The sequence below is a fragment of the Piliocolobus tephrosceles genome, chromosome 2 (assembly GCF_002776525.5).
Source record: "Piliocolobus tephrosceles isolate RC106 chromosome 2, ASM277652v3, whole genome shotgun sequence".
In the NCBI taxonomy this organism is placed as follows: domain Eukaryota; kingdom Metazoa; phylum Chordata; class Mammalia; order Primates; family Cercopithecidae; genus Piliocolobus; species Piliocolobus tephrosceles.
In genome coordinates, this window is record NC_045435.1 from 159290164 (window position 1) to 159314336 (window position 24173).

At 41.3% G+C, this 24173-nt stretch overlaps 1 protein-coding gene across 2 annotated transcripts in view; it reads left to right on the forward strand.

Annotated features, from left to right (window-relative positions):
* The window catches only part of NCK1 (NCK adaptor protein 1), a 100042-nt gene that overhangs the window by 43936 nt on the left and 31933 nt on the right, over positions 1-24173 (forward strand). The window lies entirely within an intron of this gene.

Genomic DNA, 24173 nt, shown 5'->3' on the forward strand with positions numbered 1-24173 from the left:
GGCTAGGACTTGCAGTACTGTGTTGAATAGGAGTGGTTAAAGTGGGCATCCAAGTCTTGTTCCAGTTCTTAAGAGGAAAGGGTTTCAACTTTTCCCCATTCAGTATGATGTTAGCTGTGGGTTTGTCATATATAACCTTTGTTATGTTGAAGTATGTTTCTTTTATGCCTAGTTTGTTAAGAGTTTTTATCATGAAGAGACACTGAATTTTATCAAGTGCTTTTTCTGTGTCTGTTGAGCTGAACATATGGTTTTGTCCTGTATTCTGTTGATGTTATGAATCATATTTGTTGATTTGTGTAACCATCCTTGCCTCTCTGGGATAAATCTCACTTCATTGTGGTGGTGTTTTTTTTTTTTTTTTAATGTTGTTGGATTCAGTTTGCCAATATTTTGAGAATTTTTATGTCTGTGGTCATTAGGGATATTGACCTGTAGTTTTCTTTATTTCTTTTTTTTATATTTTATATTTTTTATTGCATCCTTGTCTGGTTTTGGTGTTAAGGTAATGTTGGCCTTGTAGAATGAGTTGGGGAGAATTGGTGTTAGTTCTTCTATGAGTGTTTGGTAGAATTTGGCAGTGAAGCCATCCAGTCCCAGACTTCTCTTTGTTGGGAGACTTTTTATTACTGATTAAATATCTTTACTTATTATCGATCTGTTCAAGTTTTGTATTTCTTCCTGATTCAATCTTGGTAGACTGTATATGTCTATGTCTAGGAATGTATCAGTTTCCTCTCAGTTTTCCAGTATGTTAGTGTATCATTGTTTGTAATAGTTTTTAATGATCTTTAGTATTTCTGTGGAATCAGTTGTAATGTCTCCGTTTTCATTTCTGATTTTATTTGGGTCCTCTCTTTTTATGTTGGTTAGTCTAGCAAGTGGTTTATTGATTTACCTTTTCAAAAAATCAGCTTTTTGTTGCTCCTTTGTGCTTTTTAAAAAAGTCGTTTCATTTAGTTCTGCTCTGATCTTTATTATTTCTTTCCTTCTACTAATTTGGGGTTTGGTTTGTTCTAGTTCCTTAAGGTGCATTGCTACATTGTTTCTTTAAAATCTTACTGCTTTTTTGATGTAGGCATTTGTTGCTGTAAATTTCCCTCTTAGCACTGTTTTTGCTGTATCTCATAGATTTTTGGTATGTCGTATTAGATTTTCTTTTCTTCTTTTTTTTTTTTTTTTTTAGACGGAGTCTTGCTCTGTCGCCCAGGCTGGAGTGCAGTGGCATGATCTCGGCTCACTGCAAGCTCTGCCTCCCGTGCCCACGCCATTCTCCTGCCTCAGCCTCCCGAGTAGCTGGGACCACAGGCGCCCGCCACCGTGCCAGGCTAATTTTTTTGTATTTTTAGTAGAGACGGGGTTTCACCGTGTTAGCCAGGATGGTCTCGATCTCCTGACCTTGTGATCCGCCCACCTCAGCCTCCCAAAGTGCTGGGATTACAGGCGTGAGCCACCGCGCCCGGCCATAGATTTTCATTTGTTTCAATAATTTTTTGATTTCTTCCTTGACCTAGTGGTCATTCAGAAGCATTTTGTTTAACTTCTATGTGTTATATAGTTTCCAAACTTCCTCTTACTCCTTTTTTTTTTTTTTTTTTTTTTCTTGAGACAGAGTTTTGTTTAGTCACCCAGGCTGGAGTGCAGTGGCACTATCTCAGCTCACTGCAACCTCCGCCTTCTGGGTTCAAGCAAAATTTTTGTGCCTCAGCCTCCTAAGTAGCTGGGACTACAGGTGCACGCCACCATGCCTGGCTGATTTTTGTATTTTAGTAAAAATGGGGTTTCACCATGCTGCCCAGGCTGATCTGGAGCTCCTGAGCTCAGGCAATCCACCCACCTCGGCCTCCTAGAGTGCTAGGATTACAGGCATGAGCTCCCCCACTCAGCCTATTATTCTTGATTTCTAGTTTTATTCCTTTCTTATCTGAGGAGATAATTGATACAATTTCAATTTTTAAAAATTTGTTGAAACATTTTGTGTCCTAACATGAGCTGTCCTGGAGAATGTTCCATATGCTGATGAAAAGAATGTGTATTCTGTAGATGTTAGATGAAATGTTCTGTAAATGTCTGTTAGGTCTGTTTGATCTAATATGCAGTTTAAATCTAGTGTGGCTTTCTTTTTTTTTTTTTTTTTTTTTAATTTTTTAGAGCATTTATTCTGGGCTAGGTATGGTTTTGAGGATTTTATTTGAATTAATATCCTCACAAATTGTCTTTGATGTTATTAGCCCAAAATAACTGATGAAAGGAAACAGACACAGAAAGGTTCTTACAGCTAGGGAAAAAAATGAATGAAATGGGAATCTAATGTAAGCTTTCTGGTTTCAGAGCCCTTACCCTTAATTCCTGCACTCTCAAACTCCTCACTAATGTGCTACGATGTTATGCTGCCTCTATAGTATGTCTGAAACTACTTTCTTACTTTATTTTCTGTAGCCATAGCCCTCGCTAGTCCATGTATTAATAAACTTAATAGGTGAGCTGTATCACTGTATCCAAGCACTGTGCTTAAATACTTACACATGTTTGGAATTAGTTAAGCCTCATAACAACACTATGACTTTATTAGGAAACTAAGACTTGGTAAGGCTATAACTTGCCCAGTTTCTTACTATTAATATATGCTAGAATCAAGACCTAGATTTTTCAGATCACTGTACTTAACCTCTAAGCTGATATGCATTCATGCGCTCAACCTCTGCCAGATTGTGTAACTCAAGTCATTGAGGGCATAAGAGTCGATGTTCCCAGTGTCAGTTCCAATCACTTCTTTGTGCAGTAGTTTCTGTTATCTCTTACATCACAATAAAATGCCAAGTTTCGGCTTTAGATTGTTCCTACCCATCTCATCTCAACCACTTTCTTTCTTCTTTTTTTTTTTTTTTTAATTATACTTTAAGTTCTAGGGTACATGTGCATAACATGCAGGTTTGTTACATATGTATATCTGTGCCATGTTGGTGTGCTGCACCCATCAACTCGTCAGCACCCATCAATTCATCATTTATATCAGGTATAACTCCCCAATGCAATCCCTCCCCCCTCCCCCCTCCCCATGATAGGCCCCAGTGTGTGATGTTCCCCTTCCCGAGTCCAAGTGATCTCATTGTTCAGTTCCCACCTATGAGTGAGAACATGCGGTGTTTGGTTTTCTCTTCTTGTGATAGTTTGCTAAGAATGATGGTTTCCAGCTGCGTCCATGTCCCTACAAAGGACGCAAACTCATCGTTTTTTATGGCTGCATAGTATTCCATGGTGTATATGTGCCACATTTTCTTAATCCAGTCTGTCACTGATGGACATTTGGGTTGATTCCAAGACTTTGCTATTGTGAATAGTGCTGCAATAAACATACGTGTGCATGTGTCTTTGTAGTAGAATAATTTATAATCCTTTGGATATATACCCAGTAGTGGGATGGCTGGGACATATGGTACATCTAGTTCTAGATCCTTGAGGATTGCATACTGTTTTCCATAATGGTTGAACTAGTTTACAATCCCACCAACAGTGTAAAAGTGTTCCTATTTCTCCACATCCTCTCCAACACCTGTTGTTTCCTGATTTAATGATTGCCATTCTAACTGGTGTGAGATGGTATCTCATTGTGGTTTTGATTTGCATTTCTCTGATGGCGAGTGATGATGAGCATTTTTTCATGTGTCTGTTGGCTGTATGAATGTCTTCTTTTGAGAAATGTCTGTTCATATCCTTTGCCCACTTTTTGATGGGGTTGTTTTTTTCTTGTAAATTTGTTTGAGTTCTTTGTAGGTTCTGGATATCAGCCCTTTGTCAGATGAGTAGATTGCAAAAATTTTCTCCCATTCTGTAGGTTGCCTGTTCACTCTGATGGTAGTTTCTTTTGCTGTGCAGAAGCTCTTCAGTTTAATTAGATCCCATTTTTCAGTTTTGGCTTTTGCTGCCGTTGCTTTTGGTGTTTTAGACATGAAGTCCTTGTCCATGCCTATGTCCTGAATGGTATTACCTAGATTTTCTTCTAGGGTTTTTATGGTATTAGGTCTAACATTTAAGTCTCTAATCAATCTTGAATTAATTTTCGTATAAGGAGTAAGGAAAGGATCCAGTTTCAGCTTTCTACTTATGGCTAGCCAATTTTCCCAGCACCATTTATTAAATAGGGAATCCTTTCCCCATTTCTTGTTTCTCTCAGGTATGTCAAAGATCAGATGGCTGTAGATGTGTGGTATTATTTCTGAGGACTCTGTTCTGTTCCGTTGGTCTATATCTCTGTTTTGGTACCAGTACCATGCTGTTTTGGTTACTGTAGCCTTGTAGTATAGGTTGAAGTCAGGTAGCGTGATGCCTCCAGCTTTGTTCTTTTGACTTAGGATTGTCTTGGCAATGTGGGCTCTTTTTTGGTTCCATATGAACTTTAAAGCAGTTTTTTCGGAATCTGGGAAGAAACTCATTGGTAGCTTGATGGGGATGGCATTGAATCTGTAAATTACCTTGGGCAGTATGGCCATTTTTACGATACTGATTCTTCCTATCCATGAGCATGGTATATTCTTTCATTTGTTTGTGTCCTCTTTTATTTCACTGAGCAGTGGTTTGTAGTCTTTCTTGAAGAGGTCCTTTACATCCCTTGTAAGTTGGATTCCTAGGTATTTTATTCTCTTTGAAGCAATTGTGAATGGAAGTTCATTCATGATTTGGCTCTCTGCTTGTCTGTTACTGGTGTATAAGAATGCCTGTGATTTTTGCACATTAATTTTGTATCCTGAGACTTTGCTGAAGTTGCTTATCAGCTTAAGGAGATTTTGGGCTGAGACAATGGGGTTTTCTAAATATACAATCATGTCATCTGCAAACATGGACAATTTGACTTCTTCTTTTCCTAACTGAATACGCTTTCTTTCTTTCCCTTGCCTGATTGCCCTAGCCAGAACTTCCAACACTATGTTGAATAGGAATGGTGAGAGAGGGCATCCCTGTCTTGTGCCAGTTTTCAAAGGGAATTTTTCCAGTTTTTGCCCATTCAGTATGATATTGTCTGTGGGTTTGTCATAAATAGCTCTTATTATTTTGAGGTACGTTCCATCAATACCGAATTTATTGAGAGTTTTTAGCATGAAGGGTGGTTGAATTTTGTCAAAAGCCTTTTCTGCATATGTTGAGATAATCATGTGGTTCTTGTCTTTGGTTCTGTTTATATGCTGTATTACGTTTATTGATTTGCGAATGTTGAACCAGCCTTGCATCCCAGGGATGAAGCCCACTTGATCATGGTGGATAAGCTTTTTGATGTGCTGCTGAATCTGGTTTGCCAGTATTTTATTGGGGATTTTTGCATCGATGTTCCTCAGGGATATTGGTCTAAAATTCTCTGTTTTTGTTGTGTCTCTGCCAGGCTTTGGTATCAGGATGATGTTGGCCTCATAAAATGAGTTAGGGAGGATTCCCTCTTTTTCTATTGATTGGAATAGTTTCAGAAGGAATGGTACCAGCTCCTCCTTGTACCTCTGGTAGAATTCAGCTGTGAATCCATCTGGTCCTGGGCTTTTTTTGGTGGGTAGGCTATTAATTGTTGCCTCAATTTCAGAGCCTGCTATTGGTCTATTCAGGGATTCAACTTCTTCCTGGTTTAGTCTTGGAAGAGTGTGTCTAGGAAATTATCCATTTCTTCTAGATTTTCTAGTTGATTTGTGTAGAGGTGTTTATAGTATTCTCTGATGGTAGTTTGTATTTCTGTGGGGTCGGTGGTGATATCCCCTTTATCATTTTTTAATGCGTCTATTTGATTCCTCTCTCTTTTCTTCTTTATTAGTCTTGCTAGCGGTCTGTCAATTTTGTTGATCTTTTCAAAAAACCAACTCCTGGATTCATTGATTTTTTGGAGGGTTTTTTGCGTCTCTATCTACTTCAGTTCTGCTCTGATCTTAGTGATTTCTTGCCTTCTGCTAGCTTTTGAATGTGTTTGCTCTTGCCTCTCTAGTTCTTTTAATTGTGATGTTAGAGTGTCAATTTTAGATCTTTCCTGCTTTCTCTTGTGGGCATTTAGTGCTATAAATTTCCCTCTACACACTGCTTTAAATGTGTCCCAGAGATTCTGGTATGTTGTATCTTTGTTCTCATTGGTTTCAAAGAACATCTTTATTTCTGCTTTCATTTCGTTATGTACCCAGTAGTCATTCAGGAGCAGGTTGTTCAGTTTCCATGTAGTTGAGTGGTTTTGATTGAGTTTCTTAGTCCTGAGTTCTAGTTTGATTGCACTGTGGTCTGAGAGACAGTTTGATATAATTTCTGTCCTTTTACATTTGCTGAGGAGTGCTTTACTTCCAATTATGTGGTCAATTTTGGAATAAGTGCGATGTGGTGCTGAGAAGAATGTATATTCTGTTGACTTGGGGTGGAGAGTTCTATAGATGTCTATTAGGTCCGCTTGGTGCAGAGATGAGTTCAATTCCTGGATATCCTTGTGAACTTTCTGTCTCGTTGATCTGTCTAATGTTGACAGTGGAGTGTTGAAGTCTCCCATTATTATTGTATGGGAGTCTAAGTCTCTTTGTAAGTCTCTAAGGACTTGCTTTATGAATCTGGGTGCTCCTGTATTAGGTGCATATATATTTAGGATAGTTAGCTCTTCCTGTTGGATTGATCCCTTTACCATTATGTAATGGCCTTCTTTGTCTCTTTTGATCTTTGATGGTTTAAAGTCTGTTTTATCAGAGACTAGGATTGCAACCCCTGCTTTTTTTTGTTCTCCATTTGCTTGGTAGATCTTCCTCCATCCTTTTATTTTGAGCCTATGTATGTCTCTGCATGTGAGATGGGTCTCCTGAAGACAGCAGACTGATGGGTCTTGACTCTTTATCCAGTTTGCCAGTCTGTGTCTTTTAATTGGAGCATTTAGTCCATTTACATTTAAGGTTAATATTGTTATGTGTGATCTTGATCCTGCCATTATGATATTAACTGGTTATTTTGCTCATTAGTTGATGCAGTTTCTTCCTAGGCTCGATGGTCTTTACATTTTGGCATGTTTTTGCAGTGGCTGGTACCGGTTGTTCCTTTCCATGTTTAGGGCTTCCTTCAGGGTCTCTTGTAAGGCAGGCCTGGTGGTGACAAAATCTCTAAGCATTTGCTTATCTGTAAAGGATTTTATTTCTCCTTCACTGATGAAACTTAGTTTGGCTGGATATGAAATTCTGGGTTTAAAATTCTTTTCTTTAAGAACGTTGAATATTGGCCCCCACTCTCTTCTGGCTTGTAGAGTTTCTGCCGAGAGATCTGCTGTCAGTCTGATGGGCTTCCCTTTGTGGGTAACCCGACCTTTGTCTCTGGCTGCCCTTAAGATTTTTTCCTTCATTTCAACTTTGGTGAATCTGGCAATTATGTGTCTTGGAGTTGCTCTTCTGGAGGAGTATCTTTGTGGCGTTCTCTGTATTTCCTGAATTTGAATGTTGGCCTGCCCTGCTAGGTTGGGGAAGTTCTCCTGGATGATATCCTGTAGAGTGTTTTCCAATTTGGTTCCATTTTCCCCCTCACTTTCAGGCACCCCAATCAGACGTAGATTTGGTCTTTTGACATAATCCCATACTTCTTGCAGGCTTTGTTCATTTCTTTTTCTTCTTTTTTCTTTTGGTTTCTCTTCTCGCTTCATTTCATTCATTTGATCCTCCATCGCTGATACTCTTTCTTCCAGTTGATCGAGTCGGTTACTGAAGCTTGTGCATTTGTCACGTATTTCTCGTGACATGGTTTTCATCTCTGTCATTTCGTTTATGACCTTCTCTGCATTAATTAGTGTAGCTGTCAATTCTTCCACTTTTTTTTCAAGATTTTTAGTTTCTTTGCGCTGGGTACGTAATTCCTCCTTTAGCTCTGAGAGGTTTGATGGACTGAAGCCTTCTTCTCTCATCTCATCAAAATCATTCTCTGACCAGCTTTGATCCGTTGCTGGCGATGGGCTGTGCTCCTTTGCAGGAGGAGATGCGCTCTTATTTTTTGAATTTCCAGCTTTTCTGCCCTGCTTTTTCCCCATCTTTGTGGTTTTATCTGTCACTGGTCTTTGATGATGGTGACGTACTGATGGGGTTTTGATTTAGGTGTCCTTCCTGTTTGATAGGTTTCCTTCTGACTGTCAGGACCCTCAGCTATAGGTCTGTTGGAGATTGCTTGAGGTCCACTCCAGACCCTGTTTGCCTGGGTATCAGCAGCAGAGGTTGCAGAAGATAGAATATTGCTGAACAGCGAGTGCACCTGTCTGATTCTTGCTTTGGAAGCTTCCTCTCAGGGGTGTACTCCACCCTGTGAGGTGTGGGGTGTCAGACTGCCCCTAGTGGGGGATGTCTCCCAGTTAGGCTACTCAGAGGTCAGTGACTCACTTGAGGAGGCAGACTGCCCCTTCTCAGATCTCAACCTCCGTGTTGGGAGATCCCCTGCTCTCTTCAAAGCTGTCAGACAGAGTCGTTCGCGTTTCACAGGCTTCTACTCCTTTAGCTGAGCCCTGTCCCCAGAGGCGCAGTCTACAGAGACAGGCAGGTTTCCTTGAGCTGCTGTGAGCTCCACCCAGTTCCAGCTTCCCAGCGGCTTTAGTTACCTACTTAAGCCTCAGCGATGGCGGGCGCCCCTCCCCCAGCCTCGCTGCTGCCTTGCGGTTAGATTGCCGCAGACTGCTGTGTTAGCAAGGAGAGAGGCTCCGTGGGCGTGGGACCCTCCTGGCCAGGTGTGGGATACAATCTCCGGTGTGCCGGTGTTACAGCGCAGTATTGGGGTGGGAGTTACCCGATTTTCCAGGTGTTGTGTGTCTCAGTTCCCCTGGCTAGGAAAAGGGACTCCCTTCCCCCTCGCGCTTCCCAGGTGAGGCGATGCCTCGCCCTGCTTCAGCTCTCGCTGGTCGGGCTGCAGCAGCTGACCAGCACCGATTGTCCGGCACTCCCGAGTGAGATGACCCCAGTACCTCAGTTGAAAATGCAGAAATCGCCGGTCTTCTGTGTCGCTCGCGCTGGGAGTTGGAGACTGAAGCTGCTCCTATTCGGCCATCTTGCTCCGCCCCGCACTCTTATTTTTTGAATTTCCAGCTTTTCTGCCCTGCTTTTTCCCCATCTTTGTGGTTTTATCTGCCTCTGGTCGTTGATGATGGTGATGTACTGATGGGGTTTTGGTATAGGTGTCCTTCCTGTTTGATAGTTTTCTTTCTAACAGTCAGGACCCTCAGCTATAGGTCTGTTGGAGATTGCTTGAGGTCCCCTCCAGACGCTGTTTGCCTGGGTATCAGCAGCAGAGGCTGCAGAAGATAGAATATTGCTGAACAGCGAGTGTACCTGTCTGATTCTTAACTTTGGAGGCTTCCTCTCGGGGTGTACTCCACCGTGTGAGGTGTGGGGTGTCAGTCTGCCCCTAGTGGGGGATGTCTCCCAGTTAGGCTACTCAGGGGTCAGGGACCCACTTGAGCAGGCAGCCTGCCCCTTCTCAGATCTCAACCTCCGTGTTGGGAGATCCACTGCTCTCTTCTAAGCTGTCAGATAGAGTCATTTGCGTCTGCAGAGGTTTTTGCTGCTTTTGTTGTTGTTGTTGTTGTTGTTTAGCTGTGCCCTGTCCCCAGAGGTGGAGTCTACAGAGACAGGCAGGCTCCTTGAGCTGCTGTGAGCTCCACCCAGTTTCAGCCTCCCAGCGGCTTTGTTTACCTACTTAAGCCTCAGCAATGGCGGGTTCCCCTCCCCCAGCCTGGCTGCTGCCTTGCGGTTAGATCGCAGACTTCTGTGCTTGCAACGAGGGAGGCTCCATGGGCGTGGGACCCTTCCGGCCAGGTGTGGGATATAATCTCCTGGTGTGCCTGTTTGCTTAAAGCGCAGTATTGGGGTGGGAGTTACCTGATTTTCCAGGTGTTGTGTGTCTCAGTTCCCCTGGCTAGAAAAAGGGATTCCCTTCCCCCTTGCGCTTCCCAGGTGAGGCGATGCCTCCCCCTGCTTCATCTCTGGCTGGTCGGGCTGCAGCAGCTGACCAGCACCGATTGTCCGGCATTCCCTAGTGAGATGAACCCAGTACCTCAGTTGAAAATGCTGAAATCACTGGTCTTCTGTGTCGCTCGCGCTGGGAGTTGGAGACTGGAGCTGTTCCTATTCGGCCATCTTGCTCCACCCCCCTGTATTACTGTTATAGTTGTTGATTCTCTGATGGGTGGTTAAAATTGACACAAGTATGCAAGAGACCCTCTAACAGTGATTGCAGATCAAACTCAATTATGAAAAGGCTGCTTTGTAGTTCTGGAGTTGACAGAGAGGCTAATGCCTTTGATAGAGGTAAAATGTGTGATAGCAGATGCTGACTACACACTTGTCACGATGTCTTGGGCAAGCTCTGATTTGACTTGAGGTTTTACCAAATCAGCATCATTATACCAGATGGTAATATTATGTGTGTGGATGCCTCAGGTAAGTTATAGAGATGGAGTGAATGAACACTCAGATTCCTAAACCCAGGCGTATCCACTCCTGGGAATGTTATTCCAAATTCCATTTGGAACAGTTTATTTATTCTCTGCACAATGTTCTTTCCATCACATCCATCATATTCTTCATTCCAGGCTCTGTGTGGGAGAGAGTTATATTGTGCATAGATTTGCAGAAGTATTTTCTTCTCCTTTGACTTGCTCAAACAATATTAATTTTAATAAGCATTTATGGAAGCCCTGCTGTCAATGGGTGGCATGGAAGGCACAAACAGGCTATAAAATTCTTTTAACTTTTTCCCAAAAATCTCATCTTCTGTTGCCTGGTAGCTCATCTTTTTCTTGAAGGAAGAAATTGATACCTCACATTGCAGACTCAGCTGAACTCCTGTAAAATGAGGGACTCAGCCTGTTACATGGCTACGAAATTAGAGCCCCACTGATGGTAGAAGAAACTTCTTGAGAAGTCTGTCACAATCTGGCCATGGAGGTTTTGAGTTTGTCTTTCTGGACTCAATCTAAAGATCTTTGTCTCCTTGTTGGGGTCTTTCTGCATTACCTATCTTTAAGCGAGCTGAATTGAATATGCAGTGTCTGAGTAATGACATTATTTATTTAATATTCATAGCAGAGTGAATGTAATTTCACTTTGACATGGGATAAAGAAAGAGAGAGGGTGATTTAGTGATCTTAAATGCTGGTGTTTTGGGCCAAGTGAGACAAAAGGTGTGATTAACAAAGGGACTCCCTGTGGGTGTCAGAGTGAGAGGCCAAGCTTGCCTGACTGTACAGAGAGGAGATACAAGAGTGGGGTGTCAGTGTCTGGGAGGCTTCACCAGCCTTAGGGCTACCAGGGCATTAAGCACTGCTCCAAGATTGAGAGTGAGTGTTTGTTTCCTGCATTCTTTCACTTTCCTTGCTCTAGCCCACAGGTATTAACTCTGGAAGGAGTAGACAAAGGCAGGTGGGGATTATTAACATTTGTGAGTTCTTACTATGCTCCAAGTCCAGGGTTAAGGACCTTACAGAGGGAGCCTGATTTAATCACAATAAGAACTGTGAAGCAAGTACAATGACTATAGTACAATAAGACTCAGATGAGGAGAAATGAAACTAAAAATTTCTCAGACATTGAATTCATTTTGCAAATTCTTATTTTTGATTGTAGAAGAACGTGTAATCTAGCAATGTTTCAAGATTTTTAGCCCAATGTATCCATTTTTTTTTGGTATTTCTAGTTCAAAATGTAACCATTTTAAGGTCTCTGCCCCTCATGCACATGCATTTTATTCAAGGGAATCTTCAGAATCCAGTGGTCTTGGGATAGTGGGTGTCTGGCCTGTGGTTGTCTCATCAATGTAGCATCTGCTGCAGATGCTTCTCTTTGTCTCTTGTCCCATCTCAGACTGGGCACGCTGCTTATTCTGGGAGCAGGGAAGTCTTCCTTTGTTGACTTGGCTCCACTTTTGCTCTTGTGTTGCTACTGACACCCTGAGTTCAGTTGCAGAGACTTTCGTCTGATCTGGTTGGGCAAGCATTGCCAGCCTCAGCTCTCAGGTTCACTTGCTTTGTGCTATGGTTACCTCCAGGTTGGCTCATGGGTGCTCATTCTCAATGACTTCTGCTCTCCATTTAGGCTCACACAGAATCCTAGGGCTCCTCCATCCAGGCCCATTACCTTTCACTGTCATATCTCCAAGGCTGCTGGCTCATCTCAGAACTCAAGAATGAGCAACCAGTCCCCTCCACTCTCAGATCCTCTCTGCCCAGCCTGGGCTTGGCCCAGAGGGGAGAGGCAGGGAGTTGGGATCTTCCAGAGTATATTCTTACTTCTTCTCCCAAAACTCTCTTCCTTCTCCTCTAGCTTTGAAGTCTTCCGTTTTCTGTGGAGTACAAGGATATACCTGCTCTCTCTATGGGCATCCCCATTTCAAATTTTTCCTGTCTCACACCTAGAAAGTGTCATTTGACCTTAAAAGATTAAGAATGCAGCACATTTGTTCTAAAAGTTAACTGTTTGTTACCACATCAGGATGTCTTTCCCTTTAGTTGCAGAGCCTAGGTAGGACAGCGCCTATATAGCATCACATCGACTAATGCTATGGAATATAATTTTGCTGTACTAGTGTTATCCCCATTTCACACATGAAGAAAATCCAGAATTGCCTTAAAGCAGATGATTTCCCCCTGAAATCATGCTACTCCCCAGAGAAGTCAGTGCTAGGTTCTCGGTGGGTAAAAGAAATGCCTTATAAGGCACTATAGACCCCAACGTCCCACTGGAATTGTTGGTCTTGAAGTGAAAGACACAAGAGTCATCATTGGAAGACTGGCTCTGCTAGATGGGGCTATGAGAACTATGTCAAGTATACAGGTAACAGGCAGATTCTGGCAAACAGGCCCCTTATGCTTTGGCCAAAGCAGGAAGAAGGAAGTGGTTGAGTGCATTCCCAGTATGCTGACTTTGCTATGCATTCATGATATCCTGAAGAGTGTTTTCCAACTTGGTTCCATTTTCCCCCTCACTTTCAGGCACCCCAATCAGACGTAGATTTGTTCTTTTTACATAATCCCATACTTCTTGCAGGCTTTATTCATTTCTTTTTCTTCTTTTTTCTTTAGATTTCTCTTCTCGCTTCATTTCATTCATTTGATCCTCAATCGCTGATACTCTTAATGCTGTTATCTTAGGAATGGGATCCATGACTTCCCCCGCCCCAGATGTTTGATGCCTTCGTCCTTGTTATCATGTAGCAGGAAGGCCTTCACCAGATGCTGGTGTCTTGATCTTGAACTTCCCACCCTTCAGAACTATGAGGAAATAAATTCTATCCTTTATAAATCACCCAATCTCAGATACTCTGTTATAGCAGCACAAAATGGACTAAGACAGTAAGAGAGAGGTAGACGTTAGGTAGAATCACAGAGAAGGGAGTGACTGACTGCTCAGAGATATCTGGGCAAATGATGCAAAGAAAACATGTGAATTGGGTCTTAAAAATACGTAGAAGTTTGCTGAGAGGGGAAGGGCATTGCTAGACTGAGGAATGAAACACTATGTGAAAGGAGCTGAAACTCATACTTTTGTAAATGCTAAAAACCACATGCATGATATTCTGTTGAGGTGCCAGGGATACAAAAGGAAACAAGGCTGTTTCCTCTAAGAGCTTGCTATATTATAAATAAGAGAGACAATTATTTAAACAGCCAGTGTCAATGGCAGGATGTCGAGTGCTGTAGTAATATAAATGTCCTATGTGCACTTGAGAAGAATATGATTTCTGCTGTTAGATAGTATTCTCTGTTACAGCTAATTGGTTTATAGTGTTAAGTCTTCTTTCCTCTTTTGTCTGATTATTCTACCCATTATTGAGAATCAGGTATTGAAGTTTCCAGTGATTATTGTAGAACTGTCTTGTTTCTCCCTTAAATTCTGTTAGTTTTTGCTTTATATATTTTGATGGGCTGTCATTACATGTTAAATGTTTATCATAGTATCTTCTTGCTATATTAAACTTTTTATTAATGTATAGTATCCTTCCTTATCTCTTATGCCTTCTTGTTTTATAGTCTATGTTGTCTGATGTTAATACAGCCCACCTCACTTCCTTTATGGTTCCTATGTGCATGGACTAGCCTTTCCCTCCTTACACGTTTTACCTATTTGTGTCTTTGGATCCAAAGTGAGTCTTTTATGGATAGCATTTATTTAGAGTATTTTTTTCTATTCATCTTGCCAATCTCTGTCTTTGGATTGGAGAGTTTATTTATGTTAGAGTAATTACTGGTAAGGAGAGACTGCTGTTATTTTGCTATTTGTTTTTTTTATGCCTTACAGCTTTCTTGTCACTCATTTGCTGCATTACTGTCTTTTGTGCTGTATTTAATAGAATAATTCCATTCTAATTTCCTTTTGTCTCTCTTCATTAGGCTATTTTTTGTAGTTACCATGGGGATTGCATTTAACATTCTGAAGATAAAACACTCCAGTTTAAATCTATACCAGCTTAACTTCAATAACATACAGTAACTTCCTGTACAGCTCAGTCCCTACCCCCTTTTGGTTATTTTATGCATTTGTCTCTTATGTAGACAATAAAATGTGGAGTAACAAACTAAAGTTACCATTATACTAGCTTTTAGAGTAGTGTTTTTGTTGTGTAGTAAAGTTGTGTTTAAAAAATTACAAACCGAATAAACCTCAGAGTTACAAACCAAAGTTACAGTAATACTAGCTTTTATACTTGCCCATGCATTTACTTTTACTTTATATAGCTTCAGATTGCTTTCATCCTTTTATTTCAACCTGTTTGACTTATCTTAGCATTTCATTATTCCAGTTTTAAATTTAATATTGTTAATTGGCAAATCATAATTTTATACTTTTCTGGAGTACAATGGGATGTTCTGACGCATGTATACAATGTGAAATAACATATCCATCACCTTGTTTACATATCATTTTCATAACGAGACATCTAAAATGTACTCTTAGTTATTTTGAAATATATGATACATTAATATGGCCTCAAAACTTAGTCCTCCTCTCTGAAACTTGATATCCTTTGATCAACAACTTCCCATCCTGGCTTCTCCCCGGTCTCTGGTAACCATCATTCCACTCTCTACTTCTATGAGTTCAGCTTTTTTAGATTCCATATATGCATGAGACCATGTCTTTCTGTGCTGGCTTATTAAATTTAGCATAAAGTTCTCCACGTTCATTTATGTTATTGCAAATGAAAGAATTTCCTTCTTTTTTAAGGCTGAATTTCACTGTGTATATACACCACATTTTTTGTTCATTAATCCATTGATGGACACTTAAGTTGATTCCATATCCTGGCTATTGTGAATAATGCTGCAGTGAACATGGGGATATAGATAGCCCTTTGCCATACTGATTTTAGTTCCTTTGGATATATACCCAGAAGTGGAATTGCTGGATCATGTTGTAACTCTGATTTAGTTTTTTGAGGACCCTCCATACTCTTTCATAATGGCTGTACTAATTCACATCCCCACCAGCAGTGTGCAAGTGTTCGCTCTTCTCTGCATCCTCATCAACCCTTTTATTGTTTTTTGATAAAGCCATTCTAATGGATCTTAGTGTTTTGAATTGCATTTCCCTAATGATTAGTGATGCTGAGCATTTTCTTATGTATCTGTTGCCATTTGCACATCTTTTTTTGAGAAATGTTTATTCAGGTCTTTTGCCTATTCTAAAACCAGGTTGTTTTCTTGCACTGAGTTGTCTGGGGTTCCTTGTATATTTTGGATATAACCCCTTATCATTTGTATGGTTTGCAAATATTTTCTCCCATTCTGTGTGTTGTCTCTTCGCTTTTTTTTTTTTTAGACGGAGTCTCACTCTGTCAGCCAGGCTGGAGTGCAGTGGTGCAATCTTGGCTCACTGCAAACTCCACCTTCCAGGTTCACGCCATTCTTCTGTCTCAGCCTCCTGAGTAGCTGGGACTACAGGCGCCCGCCACTGCGCCTGGCTAATTTTTTGTGTTTTTAGTAGAGACAGGGTTTCACCGTGGTAGCCAGGATGGTCTCGATCTCCTGACCTTGTTATCCGCCCGCCTCCGCCTCCCAAAGTGCTGGGATTACAGGCGTGAGCCACTGTGCCCGGCCTGTCTCTTTGCTATGCAGTTCTTTTTAGTTTGCACCTTTAGGATTTCTTGCACAGAAGGTCTGGTGGTAATGAATTTCCTTAACTTTTGTTTATTTTGGAGAGTCATTATTTTTTCTCACTTTTGAAGGACAGTTTTGCCAGTATAGGATTCTTAGCTGACAGATTATTTTTTTTTCTTCTTCTCCCCTTTAGTAGATAATTAGACCATTAGACTATATTAGCCCACTGTGTTTTGGCCTTCAGAGTTGCTGATGAGAAATCTGCTTATAATGTCATTGAGGATCCCTCATATGTGACAGATTACTCTTACTCCTTTCAAGAGTCTGTTTGTTTTTGGATAGATTCTAATGTGTCTTGCTATGTGTCTCCTTGCGTTCATGCTACTTGGAGTCTGTTGAGCTTATTGAATATGTATATTCATGTCTTTAATCAAATTTGGGAAGTTTTTAGCCGTTATTTTTTCTTTTTATTTTTTTTGAGAGCAAATCTCGCTCTGTCACCCAGGCGGGAGTGCAGTGGTGTGATCTCAGCTCACTGCAACTTCCGCCTCCCAGGTTCAAGCAATTCTCCTGCCTCAGCCTCCCAGGTAGCTGGGACTACAGGCATGTGCCACCATGCCTGGCTAATTTTTGTTTTTAGTAGAGATGGCGTTTCACCGTGTTTGGCCAGGCTGGTAACCATTAGTTTTTCAAATAATCTCTTTGCCTCTCTTCTTTTGGCACTCCCATAATGTATATGTTGGTTCTCTTAATAGTGTCTGTTTGCCTCTGTTCACTTTTCTTCAGTCTTTTTTTTTTTTTTTTTTTATGTTGCCCTATCATCACACTTGCTGATTCTTTCTTCTGCCTGCTCAAATCTTTATTTGAATCCCTGCAGTGAATTTTCCATTTTAGTTATTGCCCTCAGGAGCTCCGCAGTTTCTTTTTAGTTTCCTTTGAGACTTTTTCCCTCCTCTCTCTTTTTTTTTTTTTTTTTTTTAAGACAGGGTCTCAGTTTGTCACCCAGGTTGGAGTTTGGTTGTGTTATCATGGTTCATGGGCTCACTGCAGCCTCAAACCCCTGGGCTCAAGCAGTCCCCTTACTTGAGCTTCGTGAGTAGCTGGAAATACTTTTGCTGCTATGCTTGGCTAATTTTTATTTTTATTTTTATTTTTTGTAGAAGCGGGGTCTTGCTGTTTGCCACACTGGTCTTGAACTCCTGGGCTCAAGTGATCCTTCTGCCTCAGCCTCCCAAAATACAAGGATTACAGATTTGAGCCACTGCACCCAGCCTCCTTTGAGGTTTTCTATCTCTTTACTCATCTTCCTACTTTCTTTGTACATTGTTTTCTTGCCTTTCTCTGTGTCTTCTTTTAGTTCTTTGCACACCTTTAAGGTAGCTTTTTTAAAGTCTTTGTCTGTTAGGCCCATCTTCTGATCTTTCTCTGGGAAGTTTTCTGTTGGTTTATTTTTTTCCTCCATATAGACCATACTTTCCCATTTCTTTGTGTCCCTTTTCGTTGTTGAAAACTGGACATCTGAATCTGCTAATGTGGTAACTCTGGAAATCAGGTTGTCTCCTTTCCTCAGGATTTGCTTTTTTTTTTTTTTGGTGCGTTTGTTTTTGTTTTTTGGGAGTCTCATTTTGTCACCCTGGCTGGAGTGCAGTGGCATGATCATGGCTCACTGTAGCTTTGACCTCCTGGGCTCAAAGGATCCTCCTGCCTCAGCTTCCTGAGTAGCTGGAACTACAAGTATGTGCCACTATGCCTGCCTAAGTTTTTATTTTTTGTAGAGACAGGGTCTCATTATGTTGCCCAAGCTTGTCTAGAACTCCTAGGCTCAAGCAGTCCTCCCCCTTTGGCCTCTCAAAGTCTTGCAATTACAAGTTTGAGCAACTGCACCCAGCCCTTTTTGTTTTTTGATTGTTGTAGGCTATCTCAGATCTTTTCTGAGCCTTTGGTTTTTCCTGGACAGGCACAGTGATTTTCTAAATTCCCCTGTTTATATGGCTGCTTCTGAATGTCCTAGTCCTTTAATGTCTGGCTTCCAAAAAGGGAGAAAGAGAAAAATGAAGAAAGAAAAATAAAAGGCACTGGTCTTTTAAATCTCCTTCAGCCTGGCTGCGGGGAGCAGTGGCCTCTAGCTATTGGGAGGGAGGTGAATCAATAGTTGCCTGCTTCTGTGTATGTATCTCAGTAATCAGAAAGCACAATTAGCAGTCAGAGCATAGATACCTGATAGTTGGAGGACAGGCCTTGTTGCCCTAAAGCTGTGGAACACATGCATGTCTGCCTGGGGATTGGGGAATGGGTAGTCACTGCTGAACTAAGAGGTGAAATTGACTAAAAGTAACAGCAGTTTATTTCTAACCCTTTCCCTGGAAATTGCGAGCCTTAGAATGTGCTCCAGAGTTCCAAAATATTTACATAAGACAGATTATACTAGTACAATTGTTGTCTAGGTGGAGAGGAGATTCTTGTTGCTTCCTACTATGCTTTCTCCCCCAGAATCCTCTAATACATTTAAAAAAAGTTTCATTAGAGTTAGAAGAGTTCTTTTTCTCCTTAATTTTGAGGAAGTCAAGAATAGTAAGTTCATTGTCACTCAAAATCCGTTTGAGACCTTTTATTTAGCTTTCATCTTCAGTTAGCAAACATTTATAGGGGGAATTTGTGTTTCAGATCTTTTTTGCCCCCTAATGTGACAACTAAATGCTTCCAGCTAGAAGATACTGGGACTTGAAACTGGGAGATCACTTGCTATGGTTTGAATGTTCTCTCCAAATCTCATGTTGAAATGTGATCCCCATGTTGGAAGTAGTGCCTAATGGGAGGTGTTTGGGTCGTGGGAGTGGATCCCTCATGAATACATTACTGCCATCCCTCTTAAGTAAGTGAGTTCTCACTATGTTAGTTCCTCTGGGAGCCAGTTGTTAAAAAGAGCCTGACACCTCCCCGTTCTCTCTCTTGCTTCATCTCTCATCATGTGATCTGTGTACATGCTGGCTTGTCTTTGCCATCTCTCATGAGTGGAAGCCTTCTGAGGTCCTCACCAGATGAAGATGCCCAATCTTGAACTTTCTAGCCATGATAATTGTGAGCCAAATAAGCCTTTTTTCTTTGTAGATTAGCCTCAGGCATTCCTTTGTAGCAACACAAACGGACTAATACACACCTTAAGGAGGCTTCATCAAGTAGGTCACATTACTACTAAGGTGTAGTAGTAGTGAGAATGGAGATACATGGATTCATTTGAGTCCTATTGAGAAGATAAAAGGGACATGATTGGGTCTCTGGGGGGTTGACGTAGTAGCATTAACTAATCCAGACTACTGGATTTATAGTGGTACTTTTTCTTGAATTATAGATCACAGAAGCAGAAAATACTGTAGGGAAAGGTGTATGAAGGTGTGCCTATGCAATAATATTGTAGAAGTTGCAAAGTTCTTTTATACCCAGGATTTTTAAGTAAGAATGTACGGAGTGTACTGGTTCCCTGTAACTCCAGTAGGTCTTATGGCATGCATAGGCCAAAATGACAATGGGAGGCATGATAAACTTTTTATAGGGCTGTATTAGTCTACTCTTATGTTGCTATAAAGAACTACATGAGACTGGGTAATTTATAAAGAAAAGAGGTTTAAAAGGCTCACAGTTTTCTCAGGCTGTATAGGAAGCATGGCCAGAGCAGAAGGAAGAGAGTGAAGGTGAAGGTGCCAAACACTTACTTTTTTTTTTGTTTGAGATGGAGTCTCACTCTGTCATCCAGGCTGGAGTGCAGTGGAGCCATCTTGGCTCACTGCAACCTCCGCCTCCCAGGTTCAAGCAATTCTCCTGCTTCAGCCTCCCGAGTAGCTGGGATTACAGGTGTGCACCACCACGCCTGGCTAACTTTTATATTATTAGTAGAGACAGGGTTTCACTGCATTGCCCATGCTGGTCTTGAACTCCTGACCCGAGGTTATCTGCCTGCCTCAGCCTCCCAAAGTGCTGGGATTACAGGCGTGAGCCACTGCGCCCGGCCTAGCCAAACACTTTTAAACAACCAGGTCTCATGATAACTCATCATGGAACAACAACTATCACGGAACAACAAGGGGAGAAATCTGCCCCCGTGATCCAGTCATCTCACAGTCATCTCCAGTCACCTGGAGATTACAATTCGACATGAGATTTGGATGGAGACACAAATCCAAACCGTATCTAGGGCTAAGTGGTGGAGTCCTAAAACCATTTTATGATAAAAATGACATAAACTCATGGAAGGCATAAGGGGGACTTGGAATTAAGTGCAGCAATTAATATGAAAAATACTCAAATGTTATGATTAGTCATAAGTTAAATATGTCTGATATTTCAGGTTAACACAGGTTTTATGTATGTGAACTCACTCAAGAGGGATGGCAGTAATGTATTCATGAGGGATCCACTCCCACGACCCAGACACCTTCCATTGGGCCCCACTTCCAACATGGAGATCAAATTTCAACATGAGATTTGGAGAGAACATTCAAGTAAGCATATTCAGGTTTTAGGAATATGCTTACTAGAAGAGATGACACAATCTAAACCTTAATAATAATGTAAAGCATGGGGAAATTATAGTCTTAGGGTCCTCTGTGTTAGTTTCTGTATATTCTTTTGGAAATATATATAACTTGGAGTGACACCAAAATATGATAATTAGAAGAGTAAGGATCAGAATAATGGGGGTTTAATGTAATGAAAACCTTAGAAAACAAAACTGTGAGTTTGTTTAGTTCAAAAAATTGAAATTGTAATTTTAGCAGTAAAAGAGACTTTTTTTATATTATCCAGTTCAATTCCCTTGTTTTGTAGATAAGGAAATGGAGTTTCTGGGAGGTTGGTATGACAGGCCCTGAGTAATAACTAATGGCAGAGCAGTGGCTACAACCCGAGTTTGTGGCTAGGAGGGAAACTGAATTTATTATAAGCATATTTTGCTTATAGGGGCAGCCAAACAGGGCTGAAAACTAGGGTAAGATAAACAAGTTGCCTAAGGTGAAAAATTGTACATTTGTAATTTCATATGTAATTTCAAATGTAAATTTATATGTAATATGTAAACATAGTATAAAATGTCAAATTTAATACTGAGACATTTAGGGATAGTCTGAAGGAGCTAGATGGGGTGTTACAGAAGAATTTTCCCTTATGAATTAGTCCCTGTGTGTGCAGTAATCAACAGTTTGCAGGCACCTGTGGAGCATTGCTTCAGTTTATGTGAGAACAATGTGACATGTTCTATGTCAAGCTTGTACAACCTATGGGCTGCATGCGGCCCACGACAGCTTTGAATGTGGCCCAACACAAATTTGTAAACTTTCTTAAAATATTATGAGCCTCATTTTCCCCCCCTGAATCAGCTATCATTAGTGTATTTTATGTGTGGCCCAAGATAATAATTCTTCCAGTGTGATCCAGGGAAACCAAAAGATTGGACACGCCTGTCTGTGTTAAGCCTCATAGATCTTTCTCAGGCCTGGCCTGGTTTCTATTCTCATTTTTTCCTTGAATCATGTCTCAGAGACTGTATTTTACTTTGGTCTTTAAATTTGTTTTAACCTTCACAATCCTTTGGGGAGTTTTCTCCAGCTTTTGGAAAATTGGAGAATCTAGACAAGTCTTCCTAGCGCCTTCTACCTTACAGCCCATGTAACCAAATATGGAAGCAATTTAGAGATAATAGTAAAAGGGAAATAAAGGATAGCTCATCTCTTACACTTTTCCTGTCATGCCTCTGGTTTCTAGTTTGTGACTCCTGTTTTATTTTTGAGGGTCGAGTTACTTAGGTCAGTTCTCTCTCCTTAGGTAAACGGTCATGTTTCTTTATAACAGTTCTTTCCCACAGCACTTACGAGTTAGAGGTGGTTTAGGTTGAATAAAATCTCTGTTTCCATTGCCTCAGGAAGGTAATTCCCAGAACCTTCACAATGGATGACAAGTACATCAGTAAGCTCTCCCCAAATATTAGTGCTTCCCTTTTTGGTATCACCCTTTGTGAGGAGAATAAAACCAGAATCCATAGTCTGTATCTTACAACCAGTGGGTATAAATTTCTTATGCTGCTTCTCTGGATCTGTCCTGTTTTATACCTGACACCTGGCCTATCCCCAGGATCATTATTCTTTTTGTTCTTTACACCTTTAGAGTTCAAGGCAGGCCATTTGTTTTTACATTACATTTAAAAATAAATTGTTTATGTGGAGGATTCTGGGAGCTAAGAGTTTATAAAGTGAAAAGATGGGTGGTTTTATTGATCCAGCCAGAGTTGGCTAAATGTATAAATAGGTAGCTGCACATTGGACCTAATTACAAATGTGCAGTTGGCATAGTTTGTGATGCTGATGGAATCAGGATAAGTTTAAAGTCAGTCAGCAGTATAGATAAAATAATATTAACAAGGAATACAGAACTTTTCCCACAAGCCTGAAAGCTTTTCCGGGATAGACACTATACTTGATTTAGCTTTGTAAGCTATATAGCTCATACTGTACCTGGCACATAGTAGTAGGACCTCAAAAATAACTGGTAAATATGGTAAAATCAGTAGTTTGGTTGTTTTAGCTCCATATAGCATTCATTCTTAGCTTTCATTAAGCCCAATCCAAAATGTAGACATACATGTTGTAAAACTGGGAATGTCTGTTATTGCTAGTGTTAGGGTTTCCTTAATTCTCCCTCTGACATTTGTATCCTTTGGTTCATTTTTCTCCATCTGGAATCTTTCATACAGAATTTTTTTTTTTTTTCTCTTTTAAATTTGATACTCTTCAGTCCAGGTGCCTATTGTTCTGTATATTTCCCTTATTTGTTTTGTTTTAGCAGGCAGGTAATTTTTGGTTTACATAGTGAAAACTTCACATAGAATCTGGATTGAGAATTTGCTAGACTCGGGGCTCAAAAAATGGAATTTAATCCTCTCTGCTTCATTGTCAGGTTTTACATGGTGACATCTACCCTGAAGTTTTCATGCTGTCAAGTTAAGGCCATTGGGAAAAGAGAGTATCTTTCCAGTAGCTCCTACAGACATCCCAGGAGTCTTTCTGAGTGAATAACTTGGGTTTTAAGTTCATTCTTGAATTAGTCACAAGAATAAGGGAATTTAACATTCTGATTGATCATGAGGTGAGTTGCATATTCTACTCCTGAGTTGATGGAACTCTACCTGAATAATTTAGAAATAGAATTGGGGGATGGGGTTGTGGGGAATAGTTAATCAGAAGAAAGTTGAGATATGGTTACAAAAAGAAAACAGAATGGATGCTGGTATAGCTTAAGAGTAGCCTAATTTCCATTGACTTAATTTTGATTTGTAAGGAGTCATTGAGATTTTCTACATTATTTTTTAAAATTATCAAAGTAGTATATGAACATAAAGTCCCAACTAGTGCCACAGACATAGCTATAACAAAAATAGCGTTTCTTTGTTCTCCCCCTTGTTTATCCTCTGCCTTGACTCAATGGGTAATCGCTTTCAAATTTTTAAAGCTGTTTCTTCTGATATTCTTTATAGATATGAGAGGTGACAATGTGCTAGCAGCCCTCACTCTCAGCACCTCCACAACCTCGACGTCCACTCAGGCGGCGCTTGAGGAGCCCTTCAGACCTCCACGGCACTGTGGAAGCCCTTCTCTGGGCTGGCGGAGGCAGAGCTGCCTCCCTCTGCTTGCCGGGAGGTGTGGAGGAAGAGGCGCGGGCGGGAATCGGGGCTGTGCGCGCGGCGCTCACAGGCCAGGGCGAATTCTGGCGGGCTCGGACTCCGCCCGCCCAGGGCAGTAAGGGGCTTAGCACCCGGGCCAGCAGCTGCAGAGGTTGAGCCGCATCCCCCAGCAGTGCCGCCTGCCGGTGCTGCACTCAAATTCTTGCTGGGCCTTAGCTTCCTCCCCAGGGGGCAGGGCCCGGGACTTGCGTCCCGCCCTGTCTTAGCTCCGCCCCTGCTGTGGGCTCCCGCTAGGGGCCCCCGCTAGGCCAGAGCGTCCTTGATGGGCACCGCCCCCAGCTGCTTGGAGCCCAGTCCCATGGACAGCCCAAAGGCTGAGGAGTGCAGGCATGGCTTGGGACTGGTGGGCAGGTCCGCCTGCAGCCCCAGTGCAGGATCCACTAGGTGAAGCCA